Raw genomic sequence first — 12,679 nt, 5'->3', positions numbered from 1 at the left:
AGTATACCTTGAAACCAAAGATTGACATATAGCCAGATCCAAATCATACTTATAAACATGGTGTAACATAATGCCAGCAACTCATATTCACAACAACTTTACATTTGAAAAAGTTGTCTGCTGTTTTAGAACCAGACCTCCCAGATGTTGTCGGACATGCATGGTTCTCACGGTATGTTACAGTCATCAAATCTGAGTGTCACCCCAAGCACTGCAAGTTATATCCAACCCAGGATAGAAATCTGAAATAAAAAAGGGGGCAAGTTGTTCCAATCTACTGAGGTCAAAAGGGGTTGTGGAACCCATTTAACTGTAGGTTTATAAGAACAGGTTGGACAAACACCTATCAGGGATGAGCTACACATACTTGGTCATGCCTCAGTGCAGGGTGATGGACTAGCTGTTCTCACAAGATCCCTTCCAGCCCTACATTTCCACGTTCAGCAACAGAAGTTTATCAAGCTTTCGTGGTTTGGCAAATGCAGTGCCTACTATCATGGCATCAAGTTTTGGGAGGTGTATATAAATCCCTCTCATTCCTGCTGAATCACTGATTTTCTTACAGACTCATCATTGTTCATGTTCAAAGACATCCAACAGTACTGACTGCCATGTTCCTACAAACTGCCCTACCTTGAAGCAATGGAATGGCAGGTGGTATTCCTTCAGAGAGGTGGCAAAAATGCCAGTATACGCACCCAAATTCATCTACAAATTAGTGCTCCCTGCCCTACTTTGATCTGGGTGTTGATGATCACAACAACTATGTTGCAGAAGCAATTTAGAAGCATCATACTTGGACCCCAGATATGTTATATGAAGCACCTTGGTTCACGTTTTTACCATGTCTACAAGACATGTCAATCTCTAAGGTGTTTTTCTGACCTTTTTTCCCCAGGACCTGTTTGTTGGCTCTCTTTACCCCCTATATATATATATATATATATATATCTCTTAAGCAAGATAAAATTTACAAATAAAAAACCCCACACATCCCATAATATAGACCATGTCTGTAGAGAAACCATTTAAGAAAACAAACAGATTATAGACACTTTTGAACTATTACTGGGAAATCACAATTAGTGTATTTCCATCAGTTATCTTTAATCTCTGATTGGAAATGAGCAACAACAAAAAAAGTAATAATTCTGGAAGTATATACTGAAATTACAGATACTAAAACAGAGAAGAACACACACACAAGCAGCTACCTACGTGGGAGACATTCAGTTGAGTTTGAACAGTACTGGATGCTGAACAGACAACTAAAATATCAGCCCTTGTCGAGACCTGCACCATACAATATGTGTTAACACTTACTGCTGCTTTTGTGGTGGTATATTGAAATACACTGGTGTTCCTTCGAAATACGGAGGAGTATCTGTACTTCAAAGGTGAAAACACACAAATATAGCAGATGGGACAGGAATGAAACTATTTTGCACCTGAGACACCAAGTGCGTGAAGCAAAAAAAAACCTGCTAATGCCATTTTAAACATAATGAAAAATGGCTATTAGATGACCAAGAGGACAGCCTTCATATAGCCACATAATAGCAGCAGGTTTGGTAGTGGGAGTCTTGTTTTTGATCCTTGAAGTCTTTTTTAAAGTTCTACTGTGGTCTAGGAGCCATCACGAAGGTGAGACTTTCAGCCTTCAAAGAAGGGAAACAACATGAAATGCTCTCACACGTATTACAAATGGCAAGTTCTGCCTCCATCTCAAGGAAGACCGCCTGTCTGCAAGGTAAGAACAGCTCCTAAAAACTGGGATGTGACGAAACAAGACAAAAGGCAAACTAAAACGATATGACCGGCAAGAGTTTTAAGGAACTCATAATAGAGCCAAAGTAATGGCCTTGTGGACATGAGGGCTCCATCAGCCTACACGGGAAGTAAAGAAAAACCCGTATCTGGCTGGCTGGGACCTTTTAAGTTGTATCGTTTGGGAGCAGAAGTAAAACTGTATTACTTCATATAAAAATAGGTCAGGTTTAATTTCTTATTCAATAAATAAATATCATTACTAAAAAGACAAATCTGATCTTTGTCTGAAAGAGTGAGTAACTACAAAATGCAGGTTTAATCTATTAAAAAAGATTGTGTCTACACTAGAAAAAACAAGAACTATAATTTTCCACTAGTGGAGCTCCACTGATGGTACAAATGGGTGGGACATGATGGCAGTAAAAATATCCTACATTTTCCACCATTGCTACCACTGGTGATGCTGCAACAATTCTGAGTTACAAGTTCCAGATTTGCCAATGAATATGCAGCGTCATTTACAATGTATGTAGTTTTCCTTCATGTACTGCTAACTAGTCTGAGGACAGTGAATAATCTGTGACCAAACTGAATAATAATTGATTGTAACTTTTATGCCTTAAAACAGTTGTCTTCACTTCTACATTTTCAGAATTGAATATACTGTCTCTCAATTTGGGTTTTTTATTTTTCACATACAGTTCAATAACCAAGCATTTGAAGTCACTTAAACAGGATACATGATAACATTGAATACTACACATTGTCTCACATGCCAACTGATGACCATTTTAATTCTGTATGAATAGCAGAAGGTTACTCAACTACAAGAGAAGCTTTTCAAATAAATATATTTATTTCACAATTTCTATGTGTACAGTACATAGTCAAAGACATGACCCTGCAAAAAAGTAAGGATGGATTTAGTTATACACACATGAATATTCCCACTGCAGGATCATTGTGTTAGATGTTCACCTATCCAACACTGCACATCTGGGGAGACAGCCATTACTCTGTTCAGAAAGAACAGAACTTCTGCTTCAGCCTAGTCTACACTTAAAAGTGCCTGTACTGGAGATCTTTACCTGCGAAAGCTTCCTAGTGTACATGCAGCTTAAACCAGCAAGAAAGCTTTTTTGCCAGTTCAGCGTATCCCAGTTAGGTGAGTGAAATAAACCATATAGGCAAAAGCACTTTTATGCTGGTATAACTGCTTCTACGGTAGGGCTTTTGCTGGTACAGAAATGACACCCAAAAAACGAAAAGGAAAACACTAACATTTCCCTAACTGACACTGCTATACCAGCAAAAGTTTCTATTGTACTTCTGGCCTTAGATAGATTTCCGCATCCACATTTTAACACATCAACCCTGAGATTGTTTATATAAAAGGAGAATGCTAACATTTCCCCCCCATACACAAGGGGAGACTGGGGAAAATGCAAACTCCCCCCATCAAGTAGAAGAAGGGAGAAACGAAGGGATGCAGTACATTTTCTTTTTTTGGTCAGAAAAGTGTTATGCAACTTTTTTTCTGTAGATATAAAACTTAAGAAGAAAATCCTGGATGTGTTTAAACATAACAAAAATTTGAAGTATCTCTATAGTTATCTCGGTGCTTTATAGGGCAGGAGAGCAAAGTCATTTTCAAATGACTATCATGGAAACCTCTACAGTATTCTTTTGATTTACAGAGAAATTAATATGGTGTAAGCTCCATACCTCCAAACATACACATGTCCTTAAAAAGTGGGATGTCTAATCAGGAGTAATGTAAATACAGAATCCCTTAGGACATATTATATTATTTTTTCTACACTCAGTCACTGCCACTCTCAAAGACCCAGCTGTCAATATGACCATCCCTCACTGCTTAGGGTAAACTGCTGCTAGACTTGTACTCACCTACCAAATTAATATCTTCCCAACACCGTATTTCGCCAGTTTTATCATAGGGCCCCCCCAAAAATCCTGCTATTAGTCACAACTTTCCCTCCACCCATTAGCATGCATAAGGTATCTTAAAAAAAAAAATCCAGGTATCAAAAAATAGCAATGCTGCTTCAATAGAGACAAAAGTATTGCACAGTTTTTTTCCACACAGCACTTCAAGGACACATCACAACTCAGCCTCTTTCAGAAATCTTAGAATGAGCAGCTGACAAGGGGGAAAAAGATTGACTGTTTTCTATTTAGACTAAAGTTAGACACTAGAAAATGTGAGATATTAACAAATGTCTTTTATTTTCGGGAAGGGAAAATTTAATATTTGTTTGTGCCCATATGGCGCAGAAAATGACCTACCCACAGGCATGCTATGGCAGTGAAGAGTACTGAAGAACTCAGTGCTCCAGATAAAAATTTGACAAATTTTCTAATGGTGATGTGGGGAAAAAAATAGCTTTTCATACAAGTCTACATAATAGCAGTATCTTGGGTCTTTCTGTAACACAGAACTAGATAACTATGCAAACTTAGGTGGGCTGCTTGCGTGATCTGTATCACACTTCATTACAAAGTAAGCTAAAACCACAAAACTAATTTCACTTTGAACCTCAAAATGCACTTATAAAAGTACTACTGCAGCATTCTGGATGATTTCTGTATCTCCACTGTAAGACGGAGTGTTTTGGACTACTGTTGTAGAATACTGCAGGATACAGCACTGACAACCCCATGCATTCAAAAATTATGGGTCAAGCCCCAAAAAAACATGAGATTGTCTTAAAAAAAAAAATCACAAGATTTTAAAAAAATAGTAATTGTGAGCTCTCTTCATTTGCCTTCTTGGTTTTGAGCCTTTAGGACAGTCTCAGGTCACATTTTCAGCCTGTCTCTGCAACCATGAGGGCTACAATTTTTTATTTTTATTTTTAAATAATGAAAGCCGAGATCATATATTTACAGAACTGCAGGAACTTGGACGTTAACAAACTCACAAAATATCATGAGATTCACAACAAACTCACGAGAGTTGGCAAAACTAAGAATGCATATTTGGACCTGAAAATATTAGATTTTTTAATTGGAGAATGTAGATAAATACTGATTTCACTATACAAACACAAATTGAGGAAAAATATTTCCATTGATGATAATCAAAATATACAGATATGCAAAGTAAGAAAAATGGTGCTTGAGAATTTATTGCACTTGATTTAAGGTGATTTACTATGTATATTTTGACAAGATATTGCCAATTTGTGTTTTAACAGTTATAAAGCTTTAGCTTTTTTAATCTCAACACTGAATGTCATTAAATAATTATTCTCTGATGTCCTCATTGTCTGAACCCCCCATAATTTCCCACAACTGTGAAAATTTAAATACATAATAGAAAAAAGTGCTTAAAATAAACATTTTAAATATAATTTTGGTGGATAACATTAATAATTCTGCCAAGCCTATTTTAAGGGCAGACTATAATACAGTACTTTCTGGGGACAAATTCTGCCCTGGTCTGGAGGGTCACGGCAGTTCCTGGACACAGCTAATTGGGGCAGTATAAATAAAGAGTACTCCACTGGAAATAAAGAGTCCACTATTCTTCTTTCTACACTACCCACTACCACTTTCAATGACCCAGTGTCAGTACGACCATTGCTCACTCCTTCAGAGCAAGTTGCTGGACATTAATATTAAACTTCTACTTGCCTTAGGAGAGTTTAGGGATCCAGGCCTATACAGATTCATTGACCAACTGGATCCCCCATTCCAGTCTCTTGCCAGGGCCAGACTCAACAACTCCCTAGATCTATACATTCTATGAATGGGCAAGCTGTTCCTTGCACCTGCCTAAGAGCTAGGGGCAAATATGCTCCCAACAACGTAGAATGGGACTGTAGAATATTGTACACAAGTGCTACACACTCCTATGTGCCACTGAAGAGCAACCACACTGGATCTCTTCAGTTATTTTCTCCCAAAAAAAGGAGAAAAGCATTTTTTTTATTTTTTAAATATCCTTTGAGCCATGCTTTGCCATACTCTCTAAAGAAAGAGCAGCCCTTCTTAAAATATATTTGAATGTGCTATGTTCTGTTTCTCTTAGAAGGCAGGATTTCCGCTATTACCCTGAAATTGATTAAAAGAATTTTAATACATTTCTCAAAGCTAAATATGATGTAAAAATGGGTTTTATAGTACTGAATGTGGCTAAATACCTGGAATTTGCTTCCTTAGGTATTTGGTTTAAACTGAAGACCCCCATTCGGAAAACACTCCAGCATCTGTGTAACTTTAGTGGGACTATTCACGTAATTAAAGTCAATAGTACTACTCACATGAATGAAGTTATTCAAGTGGTTAAACATTTGTAGTATGGAAATCACAAAGAGAGAATTAGTATATGGGCACAGATTGTATTTCTATCTGTATCTAACAGTGTCAAACAATATTTTAGAGTTTTAAAAATGCAATTTTGATTAAGCTTCGTCATTGGTGCCAATACTGTCCTAGGAGTTTTTTATTGGGGGGTGGGGGGGAATGAAAACTCCTCTTTCCTAACTATCACACCTTCATTTTTTTAAATTCATGTTTTCAATGGAGCTAACAACACATCTTTTATACAGTAAGGCAGTGTCTTTTTAATGGCACTGCCATGTCACAAAGACATCTTCATATACCAATGCCAGTACAGACCTGAGAACAGTGTTTTGTTTCGCTGCTGTACTGCTGAACTATCAAAAGAGAGAGAACAAACATTCTTCTCAAATGTTTTGCCAAAATAACATAAGATTTTAAATTTCTGGCAGATTTAAAACCAAATTTTAAACTATTCACAACAGAGTAAGCCTCATACTGTGAAAATAGGGTATTTTGAGTTTTAATTCAGAACTAAATCATTCCATCAAAACCCAAGCAGAAAGTGGGAGAAATCTGAATGGATATTGACAAAACCAGGCCAGTACATGAGGAACGGCTGAGAACATGAGCTCAAGCAAAATCATTCCCCACTCCTGGCTCTGACAAAGAACCTCCATGAAAACATTGTGGGTTCAAGGCTCCCAACCTTTAAGGAGCACGGCTAGGTTGAGGGAAAAAAAAAGGAGGGGGTGGAGCTTATACTGAGCTGCTGTCCCTAGCCTAAATGCAGCTAGTCAAACAGCAAAATATTTTGCAAAAATAGGGAGTTTATCATCAAGTTTTAGAAAAATGTTGATGTTCTCTCATTAATAAAAATGTCTCAATACTGCATTACTCCATGATTACACAGGACATAGGAATAACGTCCTTACATTTTTCTCCTATTCTCCACCTGTTATGGAGGGAGTTACATTAACCACTCCAATAACGATAGTTACTTCTTGGATTCCTGAAAAGACTAAACTAGCCAGAAAAATTAAACTGATGGAATCTTACTTAAAAACCTAGGAACTACCTTCCTAGTTAAATGGACGTGCCTGCCACAGAAATAAACCTAAACTGAAACATGTACATATTTTATGTTATTTAACATTGTAATGCACTTGGAGGCATGTGACCAAGAACGATATACAGACCTAAAACAATAAATGAATAGGAAATAAAGCCTGATGCCATCCCAATGCAAAATGAGTCACTTAACATCAGACAAAGAATTTAGTCATGTTCTGGTTTATTTACTCAATACCATATCATTTTCCAATGGGTCAAACAGCAGGGAAGGACATCTAGTGAACTATTCAACAGCCTGATCCTGCACTGAAGTCAATGGCAGAATAGACATTACAACAATGTGATCAAGATTGGCCCTATCATTTCACCTAAGGGCCTGATTTTGCACTGCATACTCATGTAAAATTCCCACTGCACAGCTCATTTAAAAAAAAAAACTTCTGTCCTTAAAGCTCCATTATTCACATCTTTTCTTTTATATAGAGTCTGTCACTTGTTAGTTTGACTAGGTAGTCAGACCTCTGAACACTGCTCAGTTTATTGCTGAAGTTCTCTGGTTTCATTTTGTTACATAAACATGCTCTGTTACTGAAGCATAGCAGAAAGGATAAAAAAGATATTAGTTAATTACATAACTTGTGTGCATGTCTTATGTATTGACTTTTAACTCTCTCAAAATACAGTGTTAACTGGTAATTCACAAATGTGACCCTAAGGAATGTTTCTAATGCAGTTTTTTCATGTGATAGAGGAAATCATTTAACTAAATTTAAAAAAGCCTATTTGTTAAGCTGTACACTCTCTTTATTTATAACAAAACCTTTTAACTTAACATCTTCAAAGTCCCATAACATATATAGAGTATTTGAACCAAACAGTACATCTGATGTTAAATGTATGCCTTAACAAACCTTATACAAAAGTGAACATACCTCAAAAGGAGTGGCTCAAAGTAGCATGGTAGTCAAGGCCTCGAAATTTAATAAATGCCTGAATTTTCTTTCATCTATCTAAAATACCCATAAGATTGTAATACCAAGGATGTCAGAGAAATAGCTCTGTTCCAGGCCAATTAATGTCCAGTCAAGACCACAAATTAAATAAATGATACAAAAAATGTTCTATGCATGAGAACTATGCATACAAATGGTTTATCCATACAATGAAACCATAAATACAGGTTATTTAATTAAGGCACAAAACATATTTACACGTTTTGAGAAAGGAAAATATTTAGGCTCTGACCCTGCAAAGTTCACCACATGAGTGGATCCCTGTGCAGGGTTCACTCCATATTGGTGTCTTACAGTAATATTTTAGTTGCCAGAAACATACAAGTTTAACCAGTTAATTACTGGTTAAACTTGTATGTCTCTGGCAACTAAAATAATCACAACATTTTCTCACAAATAGTTTCATTATTATTCACATTTTCTAAAGCTCTGTTATTTCAGTCTGTAAAGATCTGCACCTATCTTAAGCAATTTGTTGGCACAGAAAAAATGTATTAATTTATTAAAGTACAAAATTTGCAAAGTTTACATGTGAAAAGTCAAGTGTAGCTAACAGACTGATAGACATGAACAACTAACCTATAAAGCAAGCAGAGGAAGAAGAAAGCAAGCATTATCCATTTATTAGCTGATTATTAATTTTACTTGTAAAATATCTGTCTCGTATTTAGACATCTTGTATAGAGTTTTGCTCCTTACTCCACACATTTCAAGAGACCACAAACTTAAGTACTTAAAATCACTGACAGTGACCAGTTTACTGTACATTCCTTATCTGAGGAAAGCAATAATGTATAATTTCCAAAGAATAAAAATAACAAAAAATACATTCCTATGCAACCATGCGATTCAGCTGCAACAGCCTGTTTAGACAATAATCTCAGATAGAAAACTTAAATGTGATCTTGTTAGAAACAGATTCACATACATGGAAATAAGTTAGCAAATTAATATTTCAAGTATGCAACACAAAACACTTGATTTTTGTCAGCCACTCTGTACAGCTAATTCAAAGTACCATTTCTTCTCCAATATTTGCAAGCTATTTACTGGCCATTAAGTAGGAACCAAGCCATTATCTTGCCCTACGAGATCACAGTATAGCTACAGCAAAATGTTTCAGAACCTGAATCCACATCCCTTTCCAACTTCCCCAAGAAGCAACCACCACCAGCCCTCATTACTTTAAATCCTAAACCCTTTTCAGGGGTGCACATCAAGCTCAAACCCCTTTTAAATGCAAAGCCCACAGCATACATCCATTTTTAATTTCAGGCTTTTGGCCTGAGAAATAGGGATTTTTCAAACTTTGGGGCCTGCCTCCAGAGTATCTGGACTTTCAGTATTGCAGCTCTGAATGTAACACTGAATAGGATATGGGAGGAAAATCTACAGACAGGCTGCAAAAAGGCAATTCTAACAGCCACATTTTTTGGAATCATAAAGTACTGGAACATATTTTCCTGATTTTAAAAGCACACTTATCTTCGGCAATATTTTTTGTCACTTGCCAAGGAGAAATGGTAGGATAGAGATTTAGGGAGTGGCCAAGATGAAAATCTCAGGTTTTTCTGTTTCCCACTGTAGGCAGGTATGGCAGCATATTATCAAGTGCCAAATCTACGCATATAGTAGCTTGCCACACCACAGCATTGACACAATTGCACCCTGTGAAAAGATTCATCCCTAAGGAATCCTGCAGTTTCTCGGTTACAGACTGAGAACTTTATCACATACATTCCTTTAATTACATTCCCTAAGGCCTGCACATAGCGCACACTCCCCTCTTCCAAAAAAAAAAAAAAAAAAAAAAAAAAAAGGCGCAAGCACAGGACACTAATAAACTGCCAGCCGGACTGCCCTCTTCTCCCTGCTGGGATGTCTTGCAACAGAAGGAAGAGGCTGCAGCGAGGGCCTCGCCTACTCAGCACTACAGAGCGAGAGTGAGCTGCAAACTTTTTCTTTATTTAGGGGAGCCCCCGCTAATGCAAAATGAAACTTGCTAAGCATTTGCCTACCTGGTGTAAATCTGCAACAAGTGCATGCAGGATCCGGGAGCACAGACCTGGCCGGACTGGGCACAAGTTTTCCCTTTTGGGGGGGCGTCGATGATGCAATTTAAATACTAATTTATTACAGAACTGCCTTTGCTCGGTCCTACTTTACTTACAGTACAGATCTCATCCTGTAAACAAATATCGCTCCGCCAGGAAACATACTCCTCCCTCTCCTTCCCCCATGCAATACCCTCCCCTAAGCAATTGCACTGGGAGCGAAGAAGGAGTGGTGGAAAGATCCACCCACCTCCCCACACACTTTGCAACCCCTCACTAGGAAAGGCTCTGAGAACCTGGACTTACCTTTTGCATGATCTCCCTTTGCGCGCCCAGTCTGCTGATCGGGAACGAGGTTGTTGGGGGGCAGTCTTTCTTGTAATCTCTGGTGCAAAATCCCAGTGTCAGCAAATCGCTGTCAAATTATTTTCTTGCAAAAGAAAAAAAAGCAGAAGCAGAAATGGGCGGAGGCTCGAGGAGGCAAGCGGATCCCTCCGCCGAGATGGGCCGGGCCCTGGGGTTGCGAAGCAGGAAGTAACAAGGTGTCAGTGGCAGCGATCGCCCTGAACCCCCCTCCCAGGCTGCCGCGCAACCCCCCCGCGGCTTTCGGGGCAGGGACGGGGCAGGCCACGCGCTCGGGCTGGTCTCTTCCAGGGGAGCCGGGCTGGGCTCTGCCCAGCTACCCCCTCAGGGCTGCAAACTCAGCGCAGGTGCGGACGCCTAAGGACCACCCCTCCCGCCGAGCCCCTGGGAGGCGGGCGGAGAGTTGGCAGCTGCGCTCCCCAGGGACACGGCGGAGGCTGCCGCGCGTGTTGCTTCTCGGGGGGGCTGGACGGGGCGATGCTGCGGCTGCAGCTTGCCACGCTGCTCCCGGGCTGAACGCGAGGAGGCTCCATCGAAACAGGCGCAGCGGGGGGCGGGGGCACTGCCTTAGACCAGAGTCCTGGGGAGGGGGCGCCCCCCGAAGCGGGGCAGGTCTGGCTTGGGTGTGGGCGCGCTCACCCTCTCCTGGGATGGGAGGTGGCGGGGCCGGGGGCTGCTATGACGGCCTGGGAGCTCTTGGAAGAGTTTCTCCTGCCTCACGCCATGACTGCACAGCATGGGGGAGGGTCACACACAGGGAGCCGCTCTCCTGGGCTGGCGTGCACTGGCGCAGCGCGCCCCAGACCTGAGCCTCTCTCTGCCTCGTGGCTCCGCCCCCGGCGCGGGGAGAGTTGGCTGCTGGCTGCGGGAGGGAACTTCGCTCGCTGCTGCCGAGGCGCCGCCGCCGCTCCATTTTGGCGAGCGCGCGCACAGGTGGAGGCGTCGTGCTCTCAGCAGGGGCTGCCACGCGCCGGCCGGCTTCGCCCCCGGCCCCGGGGCGGTGCCTGCATTTCGGACTCATTGTTAAGGCTGGCTGGCGTTTTGCCTTTTTTTTTTAAGATAGTAGAAGCTGCACTAAGTCGCTCAGCAGGCCAGTCCTCGGGCCAGCAGTCGTCTGAATCACGCCTGCAAGTAGCCACCGCACATTTTCCCGGGAAGCATTAAGTCCAGCTCCGCACGCACTGCATTCTCTTGGTAGGGGCAGGGGCTTGGTCACTGGGCACAGGTTTCACGGGGCATTTCCCTATTGTTACGAAGATTTTGCAGTATGTCAGTAGGTTTAAAGCTGCCAGAGCCCCAGGAGCAGGGCCAGGGTTTTTGGCACCCTAGGCAGAATTCAGGGGGTGGCATTTTGTGCACTCCCCACAGGGCACGCGGGAGCTTCTGGTTCCACTCGCATCGCGCCGCTGAAGAAGGACCCGCTTCCGAAATGCCGCAGGCCACAGCGACAGTCATTGAGCTGCTCAATTGCCTGCCGCTGTTTTCCACGGCACGTTGGCAGAAGGTCCTTTTGCGGTGTGACGGGAGCGGAACCCAAAGCTCCCATGCGCCCTGTGGAGAGCGCACAAAATGCTGCCTCCCCAAATCCTGGCACCCTAGGTGACTGCCTAGGGTCGCCTAATGGCAGCGCTGGCCCTGCAGAGCCCCTGTGAAGTCACTCTCCTAGGCCCTTGAGAGATGGTAGCAGAGGTGAAAGTAAGCTAGTACCCAGACCTGTAAGAAAAGGCGACTGCCTCAGAGAGGGAGAAGCCTGCCCCCTGTATTAAGAATAGTTTAAACTCAGCTGTTCCCTGAGTGGTTCAGCCCTTGGGTTAGGAGTGGTTTCTGGCATCCTTGTTAATTTCAATAGCTGGGGGGAGTGGGAAGGGTGTGTTTGACTATGGCAGGGGCAGTCCTTGTCTGCCCCCCCCCCCGGGATAAGGGGATCTTGTCTCCAATACTAATATATACAACAAATACAAGCATTTGGCTGCACAGCTTAAATCCAGGGCTAATAAAAGCAGATGGAACAGGAAAGCTCACTGTCACATTGGTTTCTGTCTCCTCCCTCTCCCTCCTCCAGCCAGGCTGCAGACAACGCTCTGCATTCCTCTCCCCTAC

General features: G+C 41.5%; 1 protein-coding gene across 16 annotated transcripts in view; it reads right to left on the bottom strand.

Annotated features, from left to right (window-relative positions):
• The window catches only part of TRERF1 (transcriptional regulating factor 1), a 145,626-nt gene extending 134,203 nt beyond the window's left edge, over positions 1–11,423 (bottom strand). For 6 of the 16 annotated variants that reach the window (XM_050951754.1, XM_050951757.1, XM_050951753.1 and 3 more), the window contains exons 1-2: positions 11,219–11,422; positions 10,523–10,730 (exon numbers count right to left, since the gene is read on the bottom strand). The gene's annotated coding sequence lies outside the window, so the exon portion shown is untranslated. Of the gene's footprint in view, positions 1–10,180; positions 10,350–10,522; positions 10,731–11,218 lie in introns of those variants that run through there. The other 10 variants (XM_050951761.1, XM_050951760.1, XM_050951758.1 and 7 more) reach the window with 5 other exon arrangements.
• Positions 11,424–12,679: the final 1,256 nt, after the last annotated feature.

Source organism: Gopherus flavomarginatus, chromosome 4 (genome assembly GCF_025201925.1).
Source record: "Gopherus flavomarginatus isolate rGopFla2 chromosome 4, rGopFla2.mat.asm, whole genome shotgun sequence".
Lineage (NCBI taxonomy): Eukaryota > Metazoa > Chordata > Testudines > Testudinidae > Gopherus > Gopherus flavomarginatus.
The sequence above is the reverse complement of the archived record's forward strand: the minus strand, read 5'-3'. Positions and strand labels throughout refer to the sequence as shown.